A 9,441-nucleotide genomic window follows, 5' to 3' on the forward strand; every position below is an offset into this window, starting at 1 on the left:
CACCTCACTGGTTTTGGGAGAGAATGCTGAAAGTCTCTTGCCGACTCTCTCTTGACTTGAGTGCTTCACGGGCGTGTGGTTAAGGCGTAGTGAGACCAGAGATGTATGAACTCAGGCCGGGTGCTGATGGCTCACGCCTGTAACCCCAACACTTTGGGAGGCCGAGGCCGTAGGATCCCTTAGAAGAATCCCCTAACCCCGGGGAAGTTGAGGCTGCAGTGAGCCACAATGGTGTCACTGCACTCCAGTCTGGGCGAAAGACAGAGCGAGACCCTGTCACAGACAGACAGACAGACAGACAGACAGATAGACAGACAGACAGGCACGCAGACAGGCAGGCAGGCAGGCAGGCAGGCAGGCGGGCAGGGAGACAACAGCTGTATTCTGTTCTTCTCGGGGTGGGAAGCAAAAATAACAGCAGACGGCACTTAACGTTTCTGTTGTTGTTCTTGTTTTGGACGGAGTTTTCGCTCTTGTTGCCCACGCTGGAGTGCAATGGCCACCATCTCGAGGGATCCGCCTGCCCTCGGCCTCCCAAAGTGCGGGGATGACAGGCGTGAGCGTACCGCACCCGGCTCCCCCCCCCCCCCCCCCAATCCGCCCCCGAAACACCACCGCTTGTCTTCCGGACAGTTTTACGGCAGAGTGTTTGGCTGGCTTGCTGAAATTCATTCTACATAGAAATTTAGGATGTCAGCTTCTGGCCTCATGGACTCTGAGCTGAGGAGTCCCCCTGGTCTGTCTATCACAGGACCGTACACGTAAGGAGTAGAAAAACCGCAATGTTCAAAATCAGTAATTTTGTGATCCAGAAATACGCGGATTCACCCAAAACACGGAAACTTTTACAAATTGTCTTAGTTAGTCCTGGTGTCTGTGTCAGTGATTCTTTTAGGTTTGGACCTTGACCGAGAGAATTTCCAGTCGGTCTCTCGTCTCTCGTCTTCGGACAGAAGTTCCAGATGATCCGATGGCTGGGGTCTTAGGCTGTGTGCCCCCAGGGGCCCTGGTCGATTAGTTGTGGGGATCGCCTGGAAGGGCGCGGTGACCCACTGTGCTGTGGGGGCCTCCATCCTTCCCCCTCCCGCCTCACCCTCCAGGCGATCCCAATTCATTCCGGGCTGACAGTCTCATTGGCAGACGTCGGGCATCACCTAGCGGCCACTGTTACTCTGAAAATGGAGGCCTCAACAGAGGAAGGAAGCTCAGGCCGCCTGCGCACAGCCTGGGGCAACTGTGTCTTCTCCACCGCCCCCGCCCCCACCTCCAAGCTCCCCCCTTCCTTGTTGCCTAGGAAATCGCCACTTTGACGACTGGGCCTGAGTGACCTTTGATCAGGCAGCATAAATCAATCAATCAATCAATCAATCAATCAATCAATGTAAATACAATACAATACGATACAATACAATTGTACGGGCGCGGTGGCTCACGCCTGTCATCCCAGCACTTTGGGAGGCCGAGGCTGGCAGATCACCTGAGGTCGGCAGTTCGAGACCAGACTGACCCACATGGAGAGACCCCGTCTCTACTGAAAATACAAAATTAGCCGGGCGTGGTGGCACATGCCTGTAATCCCAGCTACTCGGGAAGGGAAACGGAGGCAGGAGAATTGCTTGAACCTGGGAGGCGGAGGTCGCAGTGAGGCGAGATGGCGCCATTGCGCTCCAGTCTGAGCAACAAGAGCGAAAGTGCGTCTCCAAAAAAAAAAAAAAAAAAAAAAAAAAAAACCAAGAAAACAAACCAAAAAGCAAGCAAGCAAGCAAACAAACAAACAAAAAAACACCATTCTCTGTGAAACTGCTTTGTCGTGTGTGTATTCGTCTCGCAGAGTTAAACCTTTCTTTTTACTCAGCAGGTTGGAAGGGTTTTTTTGTTGAATCTGTCTGTGTACATTTCGGAGACCCTTGTGTCGTATGGTGAAAAAAATCTTATGTTTTCAGATAAAAACGAGAGAGAAGGTCTTCATGAAACAGCTTTGTGACGTGTGGATTCATCATACCGAGTTAAAACTGCCTTTGGATTCAGCAGTTTGGAAGCAGAATGGACATTTGGGAGCCCATTGGGGCCTGTTGTGAAAAACCGAGTATCCCCACCAGAGAAATAGAAAGAAGCTCTCTGTGATACTGCTTTGTGATGTGTGGATTCATGGCACCGAATTACAACTAGTTTTTGATTGAGGAGGTTTGAAGCACTCTTTCTGTAGAATCCGCGAGTATACCTTTGGGAGCCCACTGAGGCCTAGTGTGAAAAACCGAATATCCCCAAATAAAAACTAGAAAGAAGCTGTCTCTGAAACTGCTTTGTCGTGTGTGGATTCATCTCACAGAGTGAAACCTTTCTTTTGATATACCAGGTTGGAAGCGGCCCTTTTGTAGAATCTGCAAAAGGACATTTGGGAGCTATTCGAGGCCTAGGGTGAAAACCAGGAAACGGTAGATAAAAACTAACAAGAAGCTATCTGTAAAACTGCTTTTTAGCGATGTGTAGATTCCTCTTACTGAGTTAAACCTTTCTGTTGATTCAGCAGATTGGAAGCATTTTGTTGTTGTTGTTGTTGTTGTTGTAGTAGTAGTAGTAGTAGTAGTAGTATTTTTTTCTTAATATTTTTATTTTTTTAAGACAGACTCTCACTCTGTCCCCCAGGCTGGAGTGCAGTGACACCATCTCGGCTCACTGCAACCTCTGCCTTCCAGTTGAAGGGATTCTCCTGCCTCAGCCTCCCAAGTAGTTGGGATTACAGGCACCCGCTACCAAGCCCGGCAAATTTTTTGTGTTCTTGGTAGAGATGGGGTTTCACCGTTTTGGCCAGGCTGGTCTCGAACTCCTGACCTCAGGTGATCCACCCGCCTCTGCCTCCCAAACTGCTGGGATGACAGGCGTGAGCCGCTGCACGCGGCCGATTGGAAGCAGTTCTTTGCAGAATCTTCGAAGGGACATTTGGGTGCCCTTTGTGGCTTATGGTGAAAGTGAACATCCCCAGAGGAAAAGGAGAAAAACTGCTGCTGGTGAAACTGCTTTTTGACGTGTGGATTCACCTCGAACGGATAATTCTTTTGAACCAGGAGGTTGGAAACACGCTTTCCGTAGAACCTGTGAGGGGACATTTGGAAACCCATTGAGGCCTACGTTGGAAAACAGACTATCCACAGATTAAAACCAGAGAGAGGCTATCTGTCACATTGATTTGTGATGCGTAGATTGATCTCTTAGCGATACACCATTCTTTGGATTCATCAGGTTAGAAACACTTTTTTTGGGCAGTCTCTCTGAATGGATTTTTGGGAGTCCCTTTAGGCCTATGGTGAATCACCCAATATTCCCAGATGAAAATTAGAAAGAATGTATTTGAGAAACTGCTTTGCGATGTGTGGACTCTTCCTAAAGAGTTACACCTTTGTTTTGATTAGGCAGGTTGGAGACGCTCTCTTTGTAGAGATTCCAAAGGGACATCTGGGAGCCCTTGAGGCCTATGGTGAAAAACTGAATATCCCCAGACAAAGACCAGAGAGAATATGTCATTGAAACGGCTTCGTGATGTCTGGGTTTATCTCCCAGCGTAGAACCTGTTGTTTCTTTGTTTGCTTGTTTGTTTGTTTGTGTGTGCGTGCGTGCGTGTGATTCAGCAGGTTGGAAATGCTCTTTTTGTAGAATGTGTGGGAAGACATTTCAAAACCCATTAATTCCTGCTGTCAAAACCAGATTATCCCCTCGCTAAACGCCATGAAGAAACGATCTGTGAAACGGCTTTGCGTGATTGGATTCATCTCGCAGAGTTACACCTTTCTTTTGATTCAGCGTGTTGGAAACACGCTTTTTCTAGAATTTGCCAAGGCGTATTTGGGAGCCCATTGAGGCCTCTGTTGAAAAATCAAATATCAAATATCCCCAGAGGAGCAGTAGAAAGAAGCTCTCTGTGAATTGGCTTTGTGATATATGGATTCATCTCACAGAGTTAAACCCGTCTTTCGGTGCAGCAGGTTGGAAACACTTAGGTTGTATAATCTGCAAAAGGATATTTGGGACTCCTTGGAGGCCAATGGTGGCAAAGCGCATATTTCCTGATAACAACTACAAGGAAGCTATCTGAGCAACTGCTCTGTGTGTGGATTCCTCGCACAGAGGTCTAACTTAATTTGGACTCAGCGGATTGGAAGCCCTCTTTTAGTAGAATCTGTGAAAAGAATGTGGGCTGCAATTGAGGCCTAGGGTGAAAAACAGATTCTCCCCAGATAAAAACCAAAAAGAACCTATGTGTGAAACGGTTTTGTAATGTGGGGATTCCTCTCACAAACTTAAAGCATTCTTTTGATACGTCGGTTTGGAAATATTCTTCTTAATGGAATCTGCGAAGGGACTTTGGGAGCCCCTTGAAACCTATGGAGAAAAACCGAAACTCCCCAGATAAAAACCAGAAATAAGGCCGGGCGCGGTGGCTCAAGCCTGTAATCCCAGCACTTTGGGAGGCCGAGACGGGTGGATCACGAGGTCAGGAGATCGAGACCATCCTGGTGAACACGGTGAAACCCCGTCTCTACCAAAACTACAAAGAAAACTAGCCGGGCGAGGTGGCGGGCGCCTGCAGTCCCAGCTACTCGGGAGGCTGAGGCAGGAGAATGGCGTGAACCCGGGAGGCGGAGCTTGCACTGAGCTGAGATCCGGCCCCTGCACTCCAGCCTGGGCGACAGAGCGAGACTCCGTCTCAAAAAAAAAAAAAAAAAAAAAAAAAAAACCAGAAATAAACTATCATCGGAGGTGATTACTCATCTGTGGAGACACGTTACAGAGTTACAGTTTTCTTTGGATTCCAAATGTTGGAAACACTGTGTTTGCAGAATCTGTGAAAGAACATTGCAAAGACCATTGAGGCCCAAGGGGAGCGCTCTCTCTCTCTCTCTCTCTCTCTCTCTCTCTCTCTCTCTCTCTCCCCCCCCCCGCTTGTCTCTCTCCCTGTGTCTGTCTTCTGTCTTACTCTCTTTCTCTGTCTGTCCTTCTGTCTGTTGGTCTCTCTCTCTCTCTCTCTCTCTCTCTCTCCCCCCCGTCTGTTTCTCTCTCTCTCTCTGTCTGTCTGTCTGTCTCTCTCTCTCTCTCTCTCTCTCTCTCTGTTTCTCACTGTCTCTCTCTGTCCGTCTCAAAAAAAAAAAAAGGATAGATGCATGCATGCATGCATGCATACATACATACATACATACATACATACATACATGCATACATGCATACGTACAATTAAAAATTAGAAATAAAATAAAAGGAATAACTAGGCCCGGCGCGGTGGCTCAAGCCTGTCATCCCAGCACTTTGGGACGCCGAGGGTGGTGGATCGCTGGATCACGAGGTGGTCAGACCAGCAGGGCCAGTATGGTGAAACCCCGTCCGTCTCTAGTCAAAATACCAAAAATTAGCCGGGCATGGTCGTGCGCGTCTGTAATCTCAGCTACTCGGGAGGCCGAGCTGAGGCAGGAGAATCACTTGAACCTGGGAGGCGGAGGTTGCAGTGAGCTGAGATCGCGCCACTGTACACCAGCCTGGGCGAGAGAGGGAGACAACCTCTCAAACAATTAAAAATAAAAGTAAAAATGAAAGTAAAATTAAAAATTAAAAAAAAAAAAAGAAAAGGAAAATGAAAAAATTAAAAAGTGAGTTTCCGGGAAAAGAGGGAAGAAAAAAAAAAAAAGAAAAAAGAAAACAGTCCCACAGTGACATAAACACATGCCTCTCGCCTTTCAAGGCGTCAGTGATGCTACGAATGATGCGCAATTTTTTCTTTTTTAACTTCCTTTTATTTTATTATCATTTATTGTTTGACACGAGCCTCGGAGGCCCTCCCTCCCTCCGTCCCACTCCCTCCCTCCGTCCCACTCCCTCGTTGCCCACACAACTTCAGGAGACAGACCCTGGCTGGGCCAGATTGTTCTTCTCTTTGAGCAGTTGTTTCCCTGTCTTGCTTCGTGTCTTTAACCCGTGTGGACTCTTCTGCTCGGATTTCACAGATGGCAGCTCCACTTCAGGCCTTGTTGTTAGTGGGGGCTTTCCTGATTCTCCCCACATGTAGTGAAAGCAGGTAGATTCGCCTCGCCTCGCCTCGCCTCGCCTCGCCTCGCCTCGCCTCGCCTCGCCTCGCCTCCTCCTCCTCTCTCTCGCTCGCTCGCTCGCTCGCTCGCGCTCGCGCGCGCGCGCTCTCTCTCTCTCTCTCTCTCTCTCTCTCTCTCTCTCTCTCTGCTGCTTTCTTGCTTTTTCTTTCTGTCTCTTTCTCTCTTTCTGTCGTGCTTTCTTGCTGTCTTGTTTTCTTGCTTTCTTGCTTTGTCTTTCTTCCTGTCTTTCCTCTTTCTTTTTTTTTCTTTCTTCTCTCGTCTTTCTTTCTCGCTGTCTTTCTCCCTCTCTCTCACTCTTTCTTCTTTCTTTCTTTCTTTCTGTCTTTCTTCCTCTCTCTCTTTCTCTCTCTTTCTTTCTTTCTTTCTTTCTTTCTTTCTTTCTTTCTTTCTTTCTTTCTTTCTTTCTTTCATATTTTTTCTCTCTCTCTCTCCCCCAGCCTCTGAAAGTGCTGGGATCACAGGCGTCAGCCACCGCGCCTGGCCTATTTGCTTATGTTATGTTATCTTATTTTTTATTTATTCATGTTTATCTGTTCATTCATGTGTATGCATATAAATTTTTTTCTATTTTAATGTAGTTTTATATGTTATACCTATATCCAAATGTAAATACTTATATTGATATTTGTCTTTTTTTTGTTCTCTTTTCTTTCTTTCTCTCCTTTAGGTTTTCCTTCCTTTCTTTCTTTCTCTGTTTCCTTCTTTATGTTTGCCTGCCTGCCTGCCTGCCCTCCCTCCCTCCCTCCCTCCCTCCCTCCCTCCCTCCTCCTCTGTCTGGATTCAGGAAGAGCCTACGCATTCTGTGTCTCCCTGTGTCCTCAACGACCCGCGACCGAGTCCTTGCTTGTTGTTTCTCCCACCGAGATGCCTCTCCGAACATCCACACGCCGTGGGTTGTCTTCTGACTGTGTCGCGGTCCATGCAGAGACAGGGTTTGGGGACCGTTTCTGTGGGGTTGGGGTACAGGGGCTGCGTTTTCGGCCTCGGGATAGCGTCTCTCGACTCACGGTTTCGGTTTTGCGGTCCGCGGGCCGGCCTGCCATCCGGATCTGTCTTGGTGACGTTCGCGACGGTTGTCGGACTCCATCTGGCGGCCGCTTTTATATCGTTCCCTTGGCTTCCGGAGCTGCGGTGGCAGCTGCCGAGGGAGGGGACCGTCCCCGCTGTGAGCTAGGCAGAGCTCCGGAAAGACCGCGGTCGTCAGCCGGGCTGTCCCGGTCGCGCCAGAGCTCTGGCGCGTCACTTGTGAGTCAGAGCTCAGGCGTGCAGGCTTATGTGGGGAGAGGTTGTCGCTGCGCTTTCGGGCCAGAGCCGGGTGTGGGGCTGCCGGGGTTGGTCGACCAGCACGCCGCGGCTCCCGAGGCCTGACCCGCGACCCGCGGGGACCCACCGGGCTTGGGGCGGGAGGCTGGGGACACCCTTCCCGGCCCGGTCGCGGGCCCGCGCGCATCCTGGCCGTCTGAGGCAGCGGCCGAATTTTTTCTCCAAGTCCCCGTGGGGAGCCGGGGACCGTCCTGCCTCGTCCCCCGGGTGCCGGGGAGCGGTCCCTCTGCCGTGACCTGTTGTTTGCCAGTCCCCGTGGGGAGTCGGAGAGCGCTCCCTGAGCGCGCGTGCGGCCCGAGAGGTCACACCTGGCCGGCCTTCGGTCCCTCGTGTGTCCCGGTCGTACGAGGGGACGGCCGAAAACGCTTCCGAGTCTCGCTCTGGAGACTCGGGCCGGCCCCTGCGTGGCACGGGTGGCCGGGAGGACGTCCCTGGCCCGGCGCTGCTCCGGCGTGTGTCCTGGGGTCGACCAGAGGGCCCTGGGTGCTCCGTGTCTGGCTGCGATGGTGGCGATTTTGGGGACAGATGCCCGTGTCGCGGGTTCCCTGGGCCGGCGGCGTGGTCGGTGACTCGACCTCCTGTCTCCTGGGGAGGTATATGTTTCACTCCGAGCCGGCATTTTGGGCCACCGGGTTATTGCTGACACGCTGTCCTCTGGCGACCTGTCGCTGGAGAGGTTGGGTCTCTTGGATGCGTTGCGGGTCTTCGGCCTCCCGGTGACCCGGCTAGCCGGCCCTGCTCGTGCTTGAGCCGCCTGCTGGGGCCCGTGTGCCCGGTCTCTCATGCATCCGAGCGTCCCAGCTCCCGGTGCCGCCTTGGGTCCGGGTCTCTGACCCACCTGGGGGCGGCGGGGAAGGTGGCGCGGGCTTACCCTGCCACCGTGCGCTCCCCGCTGCGGGCACCTGGGGCGGCCGTGACAACCCCACTCCCGCTGGCTCCGTGCCGTGCGTGTCAGGCATTCCTCGTCTCTGCCGGGTTGTCTGCCGCCCCCGTCCTGGAGCTGGGGATGGCCAGGCTGATCTGCTCGCTGGCCTCTGGGGAGGCTGTGGCTGGCTGGCCGACCCTGCTCCGGGGATGCTTTCCCTGATCGATGTGGTGATGTCACGCTCTCCCGGGCCGGGACCGAGCCGCGACGGGCGAGGGGCGGGCATTCGTGGTGAATGAGACCCGTTCTTCTCGTCCCGCCCGCGGGGTTTCCCCCGTCTCCCATCCCCGCCTGTGGGCGGTGCGTTGGGAGGCACTGGGGTGCGGAACCCGGCCCGACCTCGCTGTCCCGACCCCGCCGTCTGCCTCGTGGCGTCCGGCGTGGGTCGGCGGGGGTCCTCTGACGCAGCAGGCACCCCTCGCTTTCGCCTCTTGTGGTCGTAGTCTCGTGGGCCGCCCCCCTCCGCGGCGGTGGGGGTGCTGTCCCGCTGGCCCGCCGTGCTGCCCTCTCGGGTATTGCGCGAGCGCTGGCTCCGCCTGGGCCTTTGCGGTGCTCCTGGAGCGCCCCGGGTTGTCTCTCAGGTGCCCGAGGCCGAGCGGTGGTGTGTCGCTCCCGCCCCCAGCGCCCCCTCCTCCGGTCGCCGCCGTGGTGTCCGCGCGTGGGTCCTGAGGGAGCTCGTTGGCTGTGCGGGTCGAGGCGGTCGAGTGAGACGCGCCCCTCCCACGTGGGGAAGGGCGCCGCCTGGTCTGGCGAGCGCACGTCCCGTGCTCCCCTCTGGCGGGTGAGCGCGGGCCGTGTGAGCGGTTGCGGTGGGCTCGGGCCGGCCACGCGTGCGCCGGCCGGCCGCCGAGGGGCTACCGTTCTGCCTCCGATCGGTCGTGTGTGGGTGAACTGGAGGCGCCTTGCCTCACAGAAAGGAGGTGGGTGGACGGCGGGGGGCCTTGGGGGCTGCGCGCACGCGCGCCGGCCGGGCCCCTGCCCTGACCGCAAACGCTCAAGGTTGCCGCAGGTTTCTTCTCGCGCCGCAGGCCCCCTCCCTTCCCCAGGCGTCCCTGAGCGCCTCTGCGGGCCCGACGAGGGGCGACTGGCGGGTGGGGAGCG

The sequence above is a fragment of the Macaca nemestrina genome, unplaced genomic scaffold, assembly GCF_043159975.1.
Source record: "Macaca nemestrina isolate mMacNem1 unplaced genomic scaffold, mMacNem.hap1 Scaffold_94, whole genome shotgun sequence".
NCBI classification, from domain to species: Eukaryota; Metazoa; Chordata; class Mammalia; order Primates; family Cercopithecidae; genus Macaca; species Macaca nemestrina.